The sequence below is a fragment of the Cupressus sempervirens genome, chromosome 4 (genome assembly GCF_028749045.1).
Source record: "Cupressus sempervirens isolate cs-2001-9-10 chromosome 4, ASM2874904v1, whole genome shotgun sequence".
Classification (NCBI taxonomy): Eukaryota; Viridiplantae; Streptophyta; class Pinopsida; order Cupressales; family Cupressaceae; genus Cupressus; species Cupressus sempervirens.
Genome location: NC_143121.1, coordinates 867,510,087 through 867,530,946, shown reverse-complemented (window position 1 = coordinate 867,530,946; position 20,860 = coordinate 867,510,087). Strand labels below are relative to the sequence as shown.

At 33.7% G+C, this 20,860-nt stretch overlaps 1 pseudogene; it reads left to right on the top strand.

The window, feature by feature from the left end:
* Nucleotides 1–647: 647 nt before the first annotated feature.
* LOC149564166 (metal tolerance protein 11-like) lies at nucleotides 648–15,786 on the top strand (annotated as a pseudogene).
* Nucleotides 15,787–20,860: the final 5,074 nt, after the last annotated feature.

Sequence of the window (20,860 nt, the reverse complement as noted above, 5' to 3'; positions counted from 1 at the left end):
CCGCTTGTTGGAATGTGGTCAAGGGGTTATCTTGATGGGTAAAAGAAGGAGAATAAAACATAGGAAGAAGGGAGTTAGTGGAAAATTGGATTGACATGGGTGTGGTGTTTTTGGATGTAGTGGTCACTAGATACATTGGTGTTGTAAGAGTGATGCACCGCAGTATTGTGTGTTGGAGAGGAGTTCACACTAGCTGACTAGGTGAGGATCAATGCTATCAGGTTGGGCTATTTGGCTAGGCTACCACATATGTTAACATACATAGCAATGGTGACAACGCTGTGTGAGTGTTGGAAAAGTGATACATGAACTTTTTATCTACTGATAGGCGAGATGATTGTCACATTGAAGGATATCTATACAATCTTCTAGCTGCCAGTGTGGGGCATGCCGATGATGGTAGTGAGAGGAGTCATAGGAGAGAGGGTAGTGAAGAGAATGGTGGGACCTAGGGTGCTATTTTGGATCTAGATGGGTCAGTTTGCACTAGATGAGCACTTGGATCAAGTGGCACTAAACTGACAGATATACTTCTATGTTTGGGGACTAGTGTTGAGGTACATTTCACTAGATACTGGCAAGACAAGAGTTGCATTAGCATTGATCCCTATGATCATCTAGATCATAGATGAGGGAGTCCCAACTGCATGGGGCTCACTAATGCTCATGAAGCTATACAAAGACTTACACCAGATTGTATATCAAGGTGTAGGGCACCACCAAAGGAGGAGCATGGGCTTCCCAACTCTGCTATAGGTATGGGCCTAGAAGCATATTATGGTATTCAGACCAATCAGGTGGAGGGATAGGTAATCCAAGGAGGCAATGGTATATAGTTGGGGGATCCATTGATATATCACCACACAAAGGATGTGAACTAGTAACAAGTCCAAATAGATGAGATCTAGGTAGTGACTCAGAGACCATAAATAGGTCTTAGGCTATGGATAGAGGAGAGGTAGCATCTAGCATACACAATATCATCATGCTTTGTTTTTTGGCAATGGGACTACATAGCCGAATAATATCATCCAGACAAGTTGTTGCGATAGTTCAAACCGTAGGATGTCCTAGGAGATCTTGTTTAGGATCAGCGAGTTACTAGGGAGTCAATGACTCTATTTTTTCCACCCTTATAGAGAGAGGGACTATTTTGGGGATGGTAAGAAATGGCACCCCATGATGGGGACTATTTTTGTGGGTCGACAGATGCAGGGTCCACATAGGGCTACATGGATTAGTTTCAATGCTTGAGGCCAGTGGGGATGGCGCAGGTTACCTAGGAAATTATGGTGGTAGGAAAGATCACCCTAGTGATGAGGAGGGGGAGGTATGAGGCAAAGAGGATGAGGAAGTAGGCAAAGGTGGTGGTGCTGGGTGAGGTACCCTAGAGGAGGAGACAAAGGGAGGGAGAAGAAGAGGAGTGGGGATAGGAGGAGGGGAGGTAGGAGGCAAAGAGGCCAGAACAAGACATGCCACAATAAGAGGGAGGAGAGGGGGCCTAGGGTCTAGTTGGAGGAGGAGGAGGAGGGAATGGTGGATTGGTGGGGAGATACTCCTCCCTACAAAAGACACATGATGCCATGAGCTAGTTGCTTTGGGACACGTAGCAAAAAAGGGACCAACTTAGAGGCAAGCGAGATCAATTTTAGAGAGAGGGAGATGTGATCCAAGGAAAAATTGATAGAGCCAATATTTATCTAGTGGGATTTCAGTTAGAGTCAGAGTGATTGGAGGGGAGGTTGGGGGCAATGGAGGTAGAGAGGGAGAGGTTCTAGGGGAGAGTGGATCTGTTACAGGCAGAGAGGGATAGGATGGTGGTGGAGGTGGTGACCCTAAGGGCCTAGATGGTGGTGGGGGGAGGTGGAGGAGCTATGAGAGGGGCAAGTTTTTAACGGGGTAGATACCATGCAGTTGTGATGACAGATCAGATTAAGCATTATAGGTAGCCAATGTGGTTAGGTGTAAGGAAACTTGCAAGAAAAAATATAATTGTTTCCACACAACCCATAATAAATTTGAAATAAATATGTAATTAAAATATACATGCAAGAGAATAGACAACATACCTCCAAAAATTGTGACACAAGATATACCCTAAGAAACCCTCATTGAGGGAAAAACCTAGCCTCCAAAAGCATCCATCACCATGTATTATTCAACAAAAATACCATTACAATACAACCATGGAAGCTTTCAAAGCCATAGCCACTATTGAGCAATCTATGTGAACATGCATGTATCCACACTTCCCATGCCATGCTTCCAACCTTCACAAATGTTCCCTTGGCTAACTTGTCAAGCCTTTTCCCTCTCTACTCTTGCCTTTTTCTCTCCTTCTTATTCTCTTCTCACACACCAACAACTACCCTTGTGATTGCTTATATAGTAGCAAGTCCCAAAAACCACCAAGTGGTATTACATAAACCATGTGCTACCTAACCCCTTGACTCCACATTTAATATTAGAATTTTAATTCTTTTTCCCGATATTAAATAATTACATGAAATATTATCACAATGTTACAATACAACTCATCAAGTATATCCCATGGGAATCTTTACATGTTTTACATCTATCTAGGTGCAACATTATATAATAAAATAAAATAATAAAATATAAAAATATTATGCAATGTGTGCAACACACATCATCTCAACATCAGGGACAATCGACACATGCACAAGGATGTAGGGTGGTGGGTAGAGTGGGTGGAGAACTAGGGGATCCCAGAGGATTGGTGGGTCTTAGAGGATAGGGAAGAGTTGTAGATCAGGGTAGAGCTAGAGGCGGGATATGGGGACAATGATGATGAGGGATGAGGGAGAGAGCTCAGGGACTAGAGGAGTGTCATATCCATGTTTTAAGATAGAATTTTAATAATAATTAGATAATACAATGTTAGTAAATAAATAATAATCTTAAGTTATATTAAATCTAATACTAAAATATTAAAATAAGAAATAATTAGTATTTAATCTATATTATCAATGCAATAATATTTAGTATGATATTTTAAATAATTAAAAAATTAAAAATTAAAATTAATAAATAAAGAAATTAAATTAAATACAAAAAACAATATTGTAGAAAGCAAGTTAACTTTCTAAATGTAATTTAATAATAAATAATAATAAGCACAAATAAGTAAATAAATAATATAACATACAATAATATAAATTAACTAAACCTAATAAAAAGTCAAGACATATTTAACAAATAGACATGACTTCTCAAAATTAAGATATAAAAGGGAGGAAAGTCTATTTTAGAGAGGAATAAAAAAAGAGGAGGAGAAGATAGGAGTTCAAGAAGGAAAAATGGAAGAGGAAAGTAATATGAAGAGAATAAGGAAGTGACATTCTAAAAAACTATTAATGATATTGAAAGGATGTGAACCTTCGAAAGGGTCATAATTATGAATAGTTGCCATTCTTCAAAAATATTGTAATTATAAATTATTGGAACTTTTCCAAAGGATTTTAGTTATGTAGTGTTCATATGACTTTTCAAAAGGATTATAATCATGAAGTGTTGTGACTTTTCAAAGGATTTGTATTATGAAAGGTTATGAATCTTGGAAAAGAAGAAACAAAAAGGGCCAACTAATGATAGAGCCACATGGACCAAGCAAAGAGGAAGTTAAGAAATATATGTTTATAGATTATATTTATTTAATTATGATTATAAATTTATTTATATTAATGAATCATACTTGTGAATAATTTATGCATATACATACATATATGCAAAGATGTAATTCAAAATGGATAACACACATGACTTAATGGTTAATGGTTTAAGATCAAGAGAGCCCCTTCTTAGGGAAGAGAGTGATCTTAATATGGTTATAAGGCTGAAATATTCTATAGAGGTTAACATATGCATATGTATCAAGGGCCCTAGATAAAGAATGTCTCTTCTAGGAAGGACCTTAGAGGGAGCACTTCATAGAAGACGGAGAAATAACTAAGGATCTAAGGATCGTTAAGAGGGTTATTGATCCTGATGTGGAGATGTCTTTAAGGTTGGGTTAGGATAGAGGGTAGAATAGTGAAATATATTTATTATTGTATAAATTCTAACATTATTTTTGTAGGTATTATTCTCCTTGCTAGTGGAGACACTATACTAGTACCAAAGCATGATCTTGCCATCCTATAGGGTTAAAGAGATCTAAAAATAGTAATTTATATGAAAGAATAATGTAGAAAGTTAATGACTATTAGAAATTATTCAAACATATCCATGATAGCAACATAAGAATTTAGACTAAAATAAATATCTATCTCAACTGAAGAGAAGAAATTATCTAATTGCTTTAGGACAAGCAATTTGAGGAAGGGTGGATTGTCATATCCATGTTTTAAGATAGAATTTTAATAATAATTAGATAATACAATATTAGTAAAAAAATAGTGATCTTAAGTTATATTAAATCTAATACTAAAATATAATAATAGGAAATAATTAGTATTTAATCTATATTATCAATGAAATAATATTTAGTATGATATTTTAAATAATTAAAAATAATCAAATTAAAATGAATAAATGAAGAAATTATAATAAATACAAGAGACAATATTGTAGAAAGTAAGTTAACATTCTAAATAGAATTCAATAATAAATAATAATAAACACAATTAAGTAAATAAATAAAATAACATATAATAATATAAATTAAATAACTCTAATGAAAAGTTAAGAGATATTTAACAAATAGACATGACTCCTTACAATTAAGATATAAAAGGGAGGAAAGTTTATTTTAGAAAGGAATAAAAAAAAAAGGAGGAGAAGAAGGAACTCAAGAAGGAAAAATGGAAGAGGAAAGTAATATGAAGAAAATAAGGAAGTGATGTTTTGAAAAGCTATCAATAATTTTGAAAGGATGTGAACCTTCGAAAGGGTCATAATTATGGATAGTTGCGACTCTTCAAAAATGTTGTAATTATAAAGTATTGGAACTTTTCCAAATGATTTTAGTTATGAAGTGTTGTGACTTTTCAAAGGATTTGTATTATGAGAGGTTATGACTCTTGGAAAAGAAGAAATAAAAATGGCCGACTAATGATAGAGCCACATGGACCAAGAAAAGAGGAAGGCAAGAAATGTATATTTATAGATTATATTTATTTAATTATGATTATAAATTTATTTATATTAATGAATCATACTTGTGAATAATTTATGCATATACATACATATATGTAAAGATGTAATTCAAAATGGATAACACACATGACTTAATGGTTAATGGTTTAAGATCAAGAAAGCCTCTTTTTAGGGAAGAAAGTGATCTTAATATGGTTAATGGCTTAATATCAAGAGAGTTCCTTTGAGAAGAGAGTGATCTTAATGTGGTTAATAGCTTAAGATCAAGAGAGTCCCTTTGGGAAGATAGTGACCTTAATATGATTATAAGGCTAGGATATTCTGTAGATGTTAACATATGCAAATGTGTCAAGTGCCCTAAATAGAGGATGTCTCTTTTAGGAAGGACCTTAAAGGGAGCACTTCATAGAAGATAGAGAAATGACTAAGGATCTAAGGATCTTCAAGAGGGTTATTGATCCTGATGTGGAGACATCTTTAAGGTTGGGTTAGGATAGAGGGTATAATAGTGAAATATATTTTATTATTATATAAATTTTAACATTGGTTTTGCAGGTATTATTGTCCTTATCAGTGGGGACATTACAAGGAGGGGAGAGATAGAGTATGAGGTTGCCACCATCACCAACAATGGCATAGGGTTTAGAGAGGGACCCTTATGAGTTCCATAGAGAGGAGGCAATGGAAGAGGATGTGAATGAGCAATAATATGCTATAGTTTTTGATTTACAAGATATTTCTATTGTATAGATATGCATTTTTTTGGGCATAGACCTAGATGTATTGGTATTGATATTTATACTATATGAATGTCGTATTGGACTATGATGGACATTTTTGTATTCTTTCAGGGTTGGGTGATGCATTCTTTATTCTTTAGAGGATATGATATAAATGATGAGCATTCTTTAGGGTGGGATATGTATGCAATAAGTACTGTGGCTATGTGATTTTATTGTACTATATGCTTTTATGAGATGGATGAGGTAGACTGATATGTTTTATGAAAGATGTGATGTTTTATATGATATGGATGATATGCATGATGTTATTGTTGTGTTTGATGCAAGATGTGATGTTGTTTTTCGAGATATATGAGATGTATGATGGGAATAATCATTGTGATGTAGGAATGTGATGTTTTTTATGGATGAAAAATGCAAACAATGATGATAATAATAATAAAAAGGGATCAAAATAATGCAAAGGACACCTAAAATGTAATATAAATAATAGATGCAATGGTCAATTAAAAATGAATGTAAACAAACTATGATAGTGTAAAAGATGGAAAATGAACCTAAGAAGACTATGATAATGCAAATGACAACTAAAAGGAACCTAAAAAGGGCTATGATGATGTTAATTAAAATGAACCTATAAAGAATTAAGGTGATGCAGACAATAATTGAAAGGAACCTAAAGGGGTGATGATAATGCAAATGATAACTAAAATGAACTTTAAAAGGACTATGATGATGAAAAATGAAAATGAACCTTAAAAATAAGAAGACAATGATAATGCAAATGAACCTAAGAAGACTACGATGATGCAAATAATAAGTGATCCTAAGAAAACTATGATAAATGATAAGTAACATGAACCTAAAAAATAGTTTGATATTGCCATGGATAATTGAAATGGCACTAAAAGGACTATGATAATGAAAAATGAAAATGAACCTAAGGAGACCATGATAATGCAAGTAAACCTTAGAATACTATGATGATGCAAGTAATAAGTGAAAATGAACCTAAAAGACTATGATGATGCAAAGGATGAGTAAAAATGATCCTAAGGACTATGATGATGCAAATGATAATTGAAAGGAACCTAAAAGATACTATGATGAAGAGATAAGTGATGAATGGACGTGACTTAAATGCAAATAGAGCAAGGGAAAAAAATGTGGGAGTAGGGGATGGGTAGGATGGAACTGTAACATATCACTAATCGACCATAACCTCAGATGGTGGGGGAAAATGTTCACAACTTTGAATATAGTTTTTGAGATAGGGGATCTAGGGAGAGTGAATGGGTGAGGGGATTAGGTAGAAAGGAAAGAGTGATAGGGAGGAAGAGGTGGCTTTTAAAAGTGGACCCTTGAGGTTGGGTGAAATGGGGGGCAGAAAAACAAGAACGATGGATTCTTCAAGGATAAGAATTGTAAGATAAGTAAGATGGGTGTGTAAGATAAGATAGGAGCTTGTAGGATTATTAGGACTGATGTGGTAATGTGAGATGGGAGAGAGTTTCTTTTATAGAAATAAATCTAGTGAGTAGAATGAAATTTTGCTTGAAGTTTGAGGGTGGGGTACTTCATTAAGAAGGACCACCATGTAGTTTGAGCACTTAGTTTAATATATAAATATTGGGGATATGCCAAGGTTACCAAGAACATCAAGGTATGTTCACCAATATTACATAGGATTGACTTGAAACAAACACACAAGGATTGTCCTAGCATTAAACATGAATCCTATAGAAATCAGAGTGGAAATGATACTAAGTAATCCAAAAGAATGCAATATTACCAATTGCACCATGTGATTAGAAATGATCATATGTTTGCAACATGCAAGGCTCACATCCAAATGAATCATAAGTAGAAAAAATATGTAATCAAAACCTTTCTCTCTAATTGCGCCATTTGCAACATGCCATGATATAAAGAACCATGGTGACCTTGAGGAGGGAAAAACCATATTGCTTGGAAGAGATACTTAAGAAGTGAAAAGGGAAATCCAATAACAAAAGAAAAAATAAATCCATATAACGTAACCTTTTTCCAAAGAGATCTTTAGGACTAGATACTAATGGACCAAGACTAGACATGAGGAAGGATGCATCCTACAAGGACCTATTGGTAGTATTTGGGACTAAGATAAATTTGGCAACTATAAATTTCTCTAAGAAAACTCATTGATGACAAGGGATCTTGATGGAGGGTTGAAAACATTACCTTTTTAGGAGAAACATTGTCTACGACCAGATACAAACTGACTTGAAAGAGAAAATGGGGTAGGTACAAAGAGATCAAAAAGGAAAGGAATGAAATGAGATATTAAAAAAACTAACCAAGATATGTACAAGGATCATTGTACAAAAGATTAGAGTTATGGAACTTTTAGTACGATAGGTTAGTTATTTCATTTACAACGGAAAAAAAAGCTCAGGATGAGTAGATAGCAGGGAAAAAATTGATGGAAGATTGACAAGATTGTTGGAAGATTGGAAAGATTGGTTTGATAATGATATGTTACATTCATAATTGAGTTTTTCATTGATCACTAGTACATTTGAGGTCATTTTTCGACCATTATTGGTCAAAATTTTGACCCAAATTTTGACCAAATCTCGACCAAGTCAAAAAAATTTTGGTCAAAATTTTGACCAATCTACTGGTTGGTCAAAATTTTGACCAATACATTGGTCGAAACCTTTCAAAAATGTTGGCACAAGTTCTGCCAAGCATTGGTCAAAATTTTGACCAATTCTTGGTCGAAAACTGCCAAGTATTGGTCAAAATTTTGACCAATGATGGTAAAAAACAACCATGCATTGGTCAAAATTTTGACCAATGCTTGGTAGAAAACTGCTAGGCATTGGTTGAAATTTTGACCAATGCTTGGTAAAATTTTTTTTGAGGCTCACACTTGTTGAGGTCCACTTCAACAATGGCCCTTCCTGTGAAATTGTTCTGTAAAACCTTTCTAATAAGATAATGTGTTATGAGCTCTTCATCAGTGGGATGGAATGTGAATCTAGGAGGTAGTTGTGCATCACCCATATCATGATTATAACTAAAGTTAAGAGCCTCTATTATTGAATTCTCTTAACTTTAGTTACAATCATGATATGGGTGATGCACAACTGCATCCTGGATTCACATTCCATCCCACTGATGAAGAGCTCATAACATATTATCTCATTAGAAAGGTTTTACACAACAATTTACCAGGAAGGGCCATTACTGAAGTGGGCCTCAAGAAGTGTGAGCCTCAGGGAGGGTTCAATTCCCTCCTTTATTATTCACTATGTGTATAATCCCACACACCCATTTGATCTCGAATGATGATATGTACTGAATGCTAAGTGTCTATGCTAAGTGCTCCAAAATGGTCCATTTCATGCCTTCATCTGTACACAATGTTTTTCTAGTTTCTTTCTACTCGCACGCCCATTTTATTTCATATGATCATCTAAAAATTGTGTCACTCTAAGCTCTCAATTTCCTCTTGATTGATCATCTCATAACTGTTGAATGAGAGCTTTGGGATAGGCTATAGACATCCATCCAAGCATAAAGGATTTTCTTAGATGATGTAGATGAAGTAGTAGCATTTTCCTTGGGAGACATGCTTGCAAAATGGAAGCATAGATAAGTCATGTGAACTGTTTAATAGGATGCTTGAACGTAATGTGGTCATCAAAAGCCATGGTTGTTGGATATGCACAAAATAGATATATTGAGAGAATATATTTTTTTAAGTTGCAATAGCCCTAGTAGACATGCATGTAAAATGTGGAATCATAGGTAAGGCTCTCCATGTTCTCTACACCCCACAAGTAAATCTACTCTAATAAAAGAGGTAATCAAAAACTAGTTCGCTTTGCATTTCTAACCTTGAGTAGGCTCTTAGCAACATGATCGCATTGAACCTATGACGTAAAGGAGAAATAGACAAGCTCACAACCCTCAAGAAGGCTTTCTTAGATAAAAAGTTTCTGAGCAAACACAAATCCTCACTAATAATGCTGCTGCAATTTTCTTGTTTAAATCCAAATAAAGTTGTATTATCTTGGGCAGAGGAGACTACTATTGTTTGTGGTTAAGGATCCTTTAGGTTAGTAGAATCACATGCAAAATGGATATGACATTGCAGTGTAATAAGAGCTAGGAGCTTGCCTAGTGATTAGGGCTTGAGACTAAACACTACATGAAGCATTTGTAGGCATTTGAGTCTGAAGCATCACCAACACAAAATCAAACTGAAAAGGAAACTTGGCAAATAAAACTAAATAAAAATAGTCCTCTTGAGTAAATATCAACATTGTATGAACAATACCATTACAGTGCACTATAATTGGTACAAATATATTGTTGGCTGAGTCCCATGACATAATGCCAGTTCCTAGGTACATATATATGCCTACTTATCTAGGTATATCATTTTCTTACATATAAAGGATAATCTACTAAAAAAAGAAAAGACCACTTTTTACAAATTCACACAGGTATAAACCCATTCATCTCTTAAGATAATGCTCTTACTACTATTTCACCCCCAGTAAATTTGCTGTAAGTTCCCAAGTGATGATAGTTGTAGCATTAGCAGGGAAAGCCCTCACCAATGTAGGCCCCAAGCCAACATATAATCCTTTAAAACTAAGTTCTCTATAAATCTGTCAAACATAGAATTGGGAAATGGTTTCATGTTCATTAATATGAGCACTTCTTGCTTTTAAATTCATCTATTGGTTATCTAAGACTACTTAGTAGAATAGATCCTAGATGAAAAGGCAGAAGCTAAGTCCCATGGTATTTGAATATTTAAATTTTAATCTTTTAACCCAATTCAATAATCCAACTATCAATCCTAACAGATATCCTAATTGTTGTCATAAGAATCCAATAGCCTTGTAAAAGCCTAATGAAAATCTTTATTAAAAATTAATTTAAAAACATTTTTTCTAGAGTGGAGTCCATGTAAAAATGAAATTTTATGTCCTACCATCCTAATTGTGTGTATAGGATTTCTACTAGCATTAATATTTGGAGCTGTTTGAATAAGGGTTTTTGCAACATCAAGAGGCAAAATAGCTGAGAAAAGGGAATTGTTACATTAAGTACCATGGTAGATTCAAAAATAAAAAAAACATCAAACATACCTTTCTTCTTGTGGCATTCTAGAATGAATGCAGATTGATGGAAGGTTGCACTCCACAAGAAGCTTGTTCAGCTCTGCAGCTCTGTTAACACTCTTGAAAAATATCACAACTTGATTGAAGTCCACTGCATCAAGTAGATCCTTCAGCTTTTGGTTCTCCAGCTCGCTCAGTTTGATGTAGTGCTGGAAGAATCTCAAGACATAAATACCAAACACAACAAAAGAGATAATTGTTACTATTTTATCAAACATTATTAAACTCAAATAAATTTAACATATATCTCCATAGGCTATAAATAGAAACAAATGTGTGTAACATTAGGTGGTGTGATCGCCATCAAGAGCCAACAGTGCTATAATAATCCACCTCATATTTGTACCATGAAAAAGAACTAAACATAGCTAGTGCAATTATCATCAAAACTTCCAGAGGTCAAGACATGATTTGTGCCCTCAAAGAATGGTTTATCTAGTGAACCTATCAAGATAATTATAGAGCAACTAAAGAGGGAACTTATATCTACAACAAATGAGGTTGCCATATGACACTTTATCCACAAAGCTAAAGAAAATCTAGTTAGAAGATGCAAATATGAGTTAAGCCGTGACTATCCATTTGAGTTAGGTGACAATGAGATGCTGCAAAACATACCAAATTAGAGTTACCAATAAATAATGTTTGCAATTCACGCAAGTATATTTATTATTTACAATTTATAGAATTATTGTGCCAAAAGTATTAAATAAGAGAAACCAGTGAACAATATTGTGTTGTCTCTTGCACATAATATTATGTTCTGGCTAAATTGATAATCTTTTTTTTTGTTTAAATTTATTTACTACTAATCTGAGCATTCCATTTATCTATCCCAATTCTCGACCTTAAAGTAGATGGTCATTTAGCTCTTCCCACTCATATTTATTGTGCCCAGGTGGCTATGTACCTAATTACTATTAATTCTTTAGAAATATACTTTCCCAACTCTTGCAATGCAGTCACCCATGCAAGGGAAACTTTGGACTTCTAATCCTGCATCATATCATACAGATGGATCTCATACACAGTGTTGTCCAAGAACATTTTTTCACAATGTTATGAACCATGGAAACTAAATATCTTTAAAAGTAGGCATTGTATGAATAGAAAACAAAATAGCCAAAAGGATATTGAGAATAAAATTTGGCACAAACTGCAAGCTTTTTCTGGCTTCATTGTTCTTCTACAGACTTCAAATTTTTACTATCCTCTAGGCTATCATTAGCTTCATCTCCATATTTCTCTCCCATCTCCAAATCTTCAAAATCTCCATAGGTAGAGTCATCATCTTCGTTACCCTCATCCATTGCTTCACGTCGGTGAGCAACCTTTGACCAGTCACTAGTAACAAAGTGGTCGTGAATGCTTTCAATTACATCCTGATTTAACCAATCACTTAATTGTGAATCATCTACCTATGGCTTAGTGTATTCATTAGCATTAGGATCTTCAACATTGAGATGCACATCATGTTTTTTCTGTCAAAGTATAAGCAGAAAAATATTAAGTTTGTGATGTAAATAATTGCATATAGAATAGAAAACATGCAAAAAAAAAAGCAAATGGTTTTCCATCGCACAATTTTCTTGCTCCATAGTAATTGTGACCTGATTGGAGGAAAAGAATGAATGTGGAAAAGTTTCAATAAATAATGAAGCATTACAATACATATAAATATCATATCAGTCAACATAGTGTCTGAGGTGGGAATATTGATAAATCATCAAACACTTCCAAGTTGAACCTAGCTTATATCTACACACCAAAACCTTGAATCTAGTAGCCATGAGAACAATTTTGGGAGGGTAGATAAAACTAGGACAAGCTACAGCTTCCAAAAAATTGTAGGAACATAAGTTTTAAGTGAGTGCATCCCCTTTTTGATTTTTTTGCATCAAACCTTTTCTCTGCTACAATGCCTATTTTTGTATCTTGAATATTCACCAAAATGCTCTACATAAAAATTAGGGAAGAAATAACATGATATTAGTATCAATATTGTTAAGGATCAAGATAGCTAAATATCATCACCTAAAACTTATGCAACTTTGATGGTTATTAAGTAGGTTTTCCACTTGTTAGTTGTTCTTGTTATATATTATGTACTTTAAGCTCTTCTCATGGCCTCTTGACTTCTTATCCTTTGGTTTCTTATTTGAGATTTGATAAGAGATCCCATGTAATAGGGAAGCATCCATATGGGAAACTTTTTCATTGCAAAATCTAAAATCCAAAGATGTTACTATTTTTTAACCTTAAGCTTTGCAACTTGATGTTTTATTATTTCAAATTGCATTTATGTGCTACCCTGCATCCTTAGTAATGGGGGTTTCATTTTAATTTATGAATAAGATTAGGATGAGACTCATTAAGATCTTTGAGTAATTTCATAGCAGATATCAATATAACTAAAAATGAATTCTATTCTTGATTAGTGTAAGAAATTGTTTTAGATTGTTCATTGTAGTTTGTGTTTTCTATTTCTATGGTTACTCATTGATGTGTGAATGTTCATATTCTTTTTGTCATGGTCTATATTAATTGCTGAAAATAATGAGCATTGTGAATTTTCCAACACTAATTTAGCATTAATTCATAATAGAATGCTCCATGTGTAGGGAATTCTAGTTTTTTCTTTAGTTATGGTTACATTGGGACTGCAGATCGTGTTAGAGTCTATTCGACAAATTTTTTCAAAGGTAAATTCCCCATTCAAGGATATACCTTTAAGAACAAGATACCTATTTCCCCCTAATGGTTCTCATGACAATTTGAACTTTTCATGAACATGGAAGATATATTATATGCTTTTTTGGTCACTTGTTTAGCTTTGTATCCTATTACTGCAAATACAGTATAATTTATTGGACATAATTACAACCATAGATACAATTTTGTGCTCATGATTTAAATCCTTTAAACAACATGGTTTTGCTAACTTAAAATAATATTCAAGTGTTGGAGGCCATATGTATGTTCTTAAATACAACATCATCAGGTGAGTGTTAATATTTTGGATTAGTAAAACCCCTTCACCATTTTTGAAGGAATTACATGGTATAAGTGGCTTGAGCTTTGGCTTTCTATTTATCCAAAATTCTTTAAGTGGATACAAATGAAAATACTCATAGAAATCCTTGATGTTGAGTTTTACTTGGCTTGATTTACATGGTTTTCCAGTGATGCAAAAGTGAACAAAATGAAGGCATACTTCCTTGTCCTAAAAGTTGAGTTTTATACTTGTTTATCCTGATCATTATTTTGGAGTTGTAAAATATTGAGCTTAAATGTGATATGGATTATGCTTTTTTTATGCACCAAATATTCTAATTTTGTTCTACTCTTTTCCATCTGTTCCATCATTAGTGTATTGTCTTTTAAATGAGCTACTTTTGCATATTACATATAAGTAATACTCTTACACCAACTTCATTCCTAAATTATATAGAATCGAGGTGTATTGTTTGAAGGAGATAGGTGGTTCTGGGTTGTTGGAATTATGGTTTCAATTGCTGTTGTGAAGTTGGTCCTTGTAATCTATTGCTGGACTTTTACAAATGAGATAGTAAAGGCATATGCCCAAGATCATTTCTTTGATGTCATCACCAATTCAATTGGTCTCACCGCTATAGTTCTTGGAAGTAAATTTTACTGGTGGATTGATCCGGCTAGAGCAATAGTGGTAAGCACTTCTCTGACCTTTTACTTTATACTGTAACATAGGATACTTCACATTTTAATTTTTTATAATAATGCCTACGTAGTTAATAAAGCCAAATAATGTCTATATATGTGCTCCTAGCTAACTCATGTAACCCACATCAAACATAGAATATGTTTCCACTTTCCACTAATTAGTAGTTGTTTTAAAGAGTCTAAGTAGATGTGACCATTTGCATTACTTGATTCTGGAGATCTTATTTGTTTAGAATAGTATTGGGGTTTCATTTCCTCAGAGATGATAGTAACGACTACTGCAAGGCATATGTATGTATAAAATGTATTTAGAACACATGACTGTAGATAATACCAGTTGGCTCCTTCAGGATTACCATATCTAACCTCTCTTTATATGTACATATAGGGATATAGAATTTTTTCTTTATAGATGGTAACACTGATAATAATCATTTAGAATGCTAGTGAGTAATAATAGCTGCAGGCATGCACAATAACGAAGAGGATGTATTCTTTTTTATTTAAACTTGATCATTAGTGTCTATCAAGTTATTTTTATGGTGGTGGAAGCAAGAAGGATGTATAATCTTGTGATCATTAAAGCCAAAATACAGATTACCAAGCTTCCTCCGAGCAAATGCCAAGTATGATTCAAGTTTATATTAATGTGTATGATTTGAAATACTAAAGCTGATAGTGGGTCTTTTGTGTAGTTAGCACTCTATACAATCAGGACATGTTCAAGCACAATTTTGGATAATGTGAATTCTTTGGTGGGGAAAATAGCATCGCCTGATTATTTGTAGAAATTGACATATCTCTATTGGAATCATCACAAAGACATACACCATATTGATACCATCATAGCTTACACATTTGTGTCTCATTTCTTTGTTGAAGTTGATATTGTGCTACCCAGTGATATGCCCTTGCAAGATGCTCATGACATTGGAGAAGTGCTTCAAGAAAAATTGGAATCTCTTCTTGACATAGAATGGGTTTTTGTGCATCTAGACTATGAATATTCTCACAGACCTGAGCATGGGAACGGAAATTCCTAGATGTCTATGATAGGTTGTATACTTTAACTAACTTTCCTAGCATCTTCTACCCTTTTTATAAACCTATTATGGTCAACTAGTACATTTCTTGCAACATTATATGTAACCACTATCAATGTTGTGTATGAAGCACATGCCATCAAAAAGATCTAAATGATTGTTGACTAGGGCATAGACTTATTTAAGGTAGTTCTCAAAATTTTTCCCTATATGGGGAAAAGTAGTAAAATATTAACACCTAAGGCTTTCTTACTATGAAATTATATTGAATGAATACAAAATTATTATTTGCCTACCTACCCATAACAAAGGTATTCCCAACCTTAACATAATAGAGTTGATTCTTTAGATAGATGGGAAAAACTTATTTAGTTTGAAAGGAAGAGCATAAAATCCTATTGCAATTTTCTCATATCCTTACCATTTTGGCCATTACATTAAGGAACTTTAATCATGGGAAGGAGGATAAGGGTGGTTATGGAAGAGGGGAATGGCTATGGATTCCTCACTAGGTACACCCACTCAAATGGATGGTAAAGGGCCACATGAGGCCACAAGGGATGGTATCCACTCTTGGGCCTTAGGTAGAGAAATGATTGGATATGGATTTTTCACTAGGTACACCCACTTGTATGGATGGTAACAGCCACAGGAAACCAAGAGTGATGGCATTTTCTCTTGGACCTAGGGTAGACGATTGATTAAGGCACCCTAATATGCCCTTTATCCTACCTCTTGTATAGTTGAACTCCATTAACAAATTTAGTATTCCATATGATTAAATTAACCAGCCTAATCCTATTTGGAATGATATATGCTTTAATATCGCAAATAAGGAAGATCTATTTGTGGATTATGTGTCAAAGATTTCGTAAAATGTTGTAGGACCAAGTATATGATGTTACACATTCTATTCTACTTCTTGTTCTACTTGGAATCTTTGATTCAAAGCAAATACTCAAGCATTTACAAAAAGGGGACATTACATACAACAACCATATAAATCAAAGTCTTCCTAAGAAAGTAGCACTATGAAAAGTATATGAAAGCTTTCTGTATAACATCAGCTACATGTGTAGTATAACATATTTTAATTAGTCATTACAATAAATGTAAACAAGAAAAGAACATTTTTCATAAGGACTTGATACCTCTCAGAACATATTAGATCCAGAAGATGGATATGTGCAAGTTACTTGTTTTGTGACTAGCAGTCATACAAAATTTGAAGCCTAGCAAATAACCCAATCATAATATATCTACACACCACTATAAAAAGCACATTTATAACAAAATAACTGCATCATATCTAATTCATAAAAATGTACCACACCTGTTCCTTAAATTAGGCAACAACACGTTCTGTGCACATTTCAAGGCTTTCACCATTTGGGGGAGGAATGTCATAATTGTGACACCATTCATGAACTTTCTCCTTTCCATATCTATCAGTTGTTTCCTATTTGTTGAGGCTTTACAATTCTCCATATCTACATTGCAGTAAAAAATTATGGAGTAATCGTTATCAACTTATATTATACACAGTTTGAAACTATTAATATCCAAGAATTGTTAGCATTAAGCTTTTACATGCGCTCATTGAGTTGCCAAGCTATTATGATTAGAATAGAGTGTTTTTGAGTATCTTCACTAAATATCCTGCTCCATGCCTTGGCCTACTCACTCTCATTATGTCTTATTATTGATACCTGCATCACACATAATTCAACTTCAAGCTTTAGTCTTGTTTAACAAGTCATTATATAAATGTTGACATCCAAACCTAATCACTCATATTATAGATGTGCTACTGAAACCACAACAATAAATTTGAATTTAAGAACTAGAGTGACATCCTAAACACCTCAGCCTACCTAGGATAGTCATTTCACAACTACCTCGAAAGAAATGAATCTAATATGTTATTATTGTTTTCATTAAAAGGACCTTTAAATTTATACAAATTGTATAATCATCATTTTTTAAAATACTAAACACATAGCTTTGAGATGATACTCAAGTTCAAGTCTATCATGACAATTGACCAGCAAATTGTAAACACAGGGTGATTATAGAAGGATGTAATTATATTAACCTAATGCATATTCCAAATAAAACAGGAAAATCTTGACATTATTCAAGAAATTTTAAGATGCAAAAATCACATTGAACCAGGTGTTCGATGAATCCCATGTAAGCACATAATTTTCTAGCTTTAACCAAAGGTAAGAGGTTTGATACCAGCCTCTATAGCTCTAAACATTCAAAAAACTGCTCAAAATGTTAGAAACTCAGAAGTCAACTATTGAGCAATGGCTTAGAAATTGGTTGAGTAGCAATGGCCACAATAACCTTTTAGGAATATGAAGGCCTTAGAAAAAAGGATAATTGGAAATTCAGAAGGCTCCTACCGAATGTAATTTATCTAATAAAATCACCCCCTCATTTTTCTCAATGAATAAAACTCCATCTATGCATTTGTCAACTCTTGTTGGATACAAAATTTAAATTTCCTAAGAATTGATATTGAAATCAAGTAATAACCATTTAAACACTTACCCTTGCATATATAGAGAAGCAAAGTAGTTAATGTTGGCATAACATTAAGTAAAGATTTGACTAAAAAACCTTTTTCCTATGGCATTGATTCATCACAAGCATAGCAGTCATTTGAGCCCGAACCAATGCAAAAGTAAATATCAGATCAACTAGAATGTTGCTAATCCTTTTTCTAGCATCAAAAACCTCTTCTACTCCTTTTTGAGTCAGTGGTACAGCCACACACCGAGTGAATACATTTTTCTCATTCCATAATGACTTCCTGCGATGGATCAAAATCAAGGCTACTTCAGCTGCAGCATAAAAGATGACAGAAAATTGCATTATAGATAATAATGTATTTGCCTTATATTTTTAAACCATCATGCATTCACCTTAGTGTGTTGCTTTCTAATCCAAACCTTACAATAAGGATCCAAACACATTTATTGAAGCTATAACTATGGATTTTTTAATTACCAATAGAAATAAATTGAAATAGCCTAATAAAGTTTCCTAGACTTAGATGTTATGAGCTTGTCTTCCACAAAAATATGCCCAACTATTTTATTTTACCACTAAACTAAACTTTATCATGAAAAGTTCAAAAGCCAAAGGAGGAAGCTCTAACCTTTCTAGAGAGATTTAAATTGCAAAAAAATAAATATCAAGTTAGAGAGCTATTTACCTCTGGTGAAACAAACTTCATTTCATTTGTGCTTGTTTTTAGGCATTGGAATTTGCAAGCAAGCATACTTTCTTAGGTTCAAAAAATAAATATAATCAACCAACAAGGCTTGTTCTTAATTTTTTACAAAATGTAATTAAATCTAGGGTTACCAGGTAGCTTCCATAAGAGCATATACAGATCAGTGACTTGATAAAATGGATAAAATTAATAGAAATAAATAGACATGAATAAGTAGAGGTACTAAATAGACATGAATAAGTATGCTCAATGAGATTGAGTAAGCCCTACACAAGGCTAAATCAATCACCAATACAAAAGGAATAAATGCTATGTGAAGATTATTAAAGCCTAATTTTCTATTGAATACAAAACACAAGCTGCTAGGGCTGTCCTTGAAACAGAAAGTGGCTAACTTGATATTTATTTTAGAAATATTGATAGGACCAACAATTTTCACATTCCAGGGACAACTATTCTCATGGCTCCTTGATTCAAGGTTAGACAAGTAGGAGGTTGTGAGTTGTCCAACAACTCACAATAAGTTTTAAGCTAATATTATAATTTATTAACTATAAACTAACACTATGGATCATAAAAAAACAAAAGACTAGTAGACTAAAAATGTGTTCTTAGCAACAATAGTTGTCTATTCATTTAATGTGACAAGAATGTATTCAGAGCCATGCATGAGAATCTCAAAAGAAGTTCAACCTTCATTGTTTGACTGTCATGGCCATACTAGGATAACTATGGTAGAAGGGGTGAATTGATAAATCCACCCCTACAATTAGGAATGACAATAGCAACAAAAAAAAAAGCAATATTTCAGAGAGATATTAACAACATAGATCACCTGGAAGGCTCTTAAGGTTGGTGCTAGATGAAAAAATCAGAGGTTTGAAAAGCATAGTTGAATTACTAGTCACAATGGGAAATAGCGGCTTGCTGGCTACTGCTTGGAGAGCTAATTGTGATCTGCCACGTTTATTCATTTGTCTATGATTTTCAAAATTAGAATAGATCTTTGTGCTTAGATCTTTGTTGCTGCTTTCCAAACTATTGTCTGTCTCTATCACTGGCATGCCTTTTTTCTTGGATATAGGATGTAGAACTTTTGAGTTTTTCCTTACTTGTGTAGCAATTCTTGAATCCTCTTCTACATTCATTCGAGCTAGTGCCTAAGGGCTAATATTTATAGATCCTTTATTCTTTTGCACTGTCTGTTCATTGGGTTTCCTCTTTATATTTTGATTATCTACCTTGATGGATGGCATGACACTATCTCTTGGCAACACAAAGAACTGCAAATCACCAAAATGGTGTAGTAAGTTATATAGATCTATTGACATAAAATATGAATAACATGTGCACATTGCATTTGTCTCAAAGATTGTAGATTCAGACTTGGTCCTCTACAAAAAGGTGTGGTGGAGTGCACCAGGACCCATGGTGTAATGCACTCATAGAACTTGAATGACTCAATCCTGACACTGAACTTGTTATTGACATTTGTGGGCTTTGTGCTCCTCCCATGTTTTTCTGCTCTTGCTCCCTCATTGCAACAATGTAATCATATGTACTGACACCCTATTATTGGCATTTCAATCAAAGGAAATAAGCATAAAATACCATCATCATATAATAGAAGGAATATGAAAAAGTTGAATACAAAAAATATCAATATTTCAAATCAAACTTTTGACAAGATTATCAACCTTTCTTATGAGTAAAACATGGAGGAAGAAAAGTTTTCCAAGAGGAAGCATTGCAATCATAGACAAAATAGTGCATGAACCCTGTAAAATGACCCAATTGAAAAGTTGAACACTACGTGATAAAAGGATT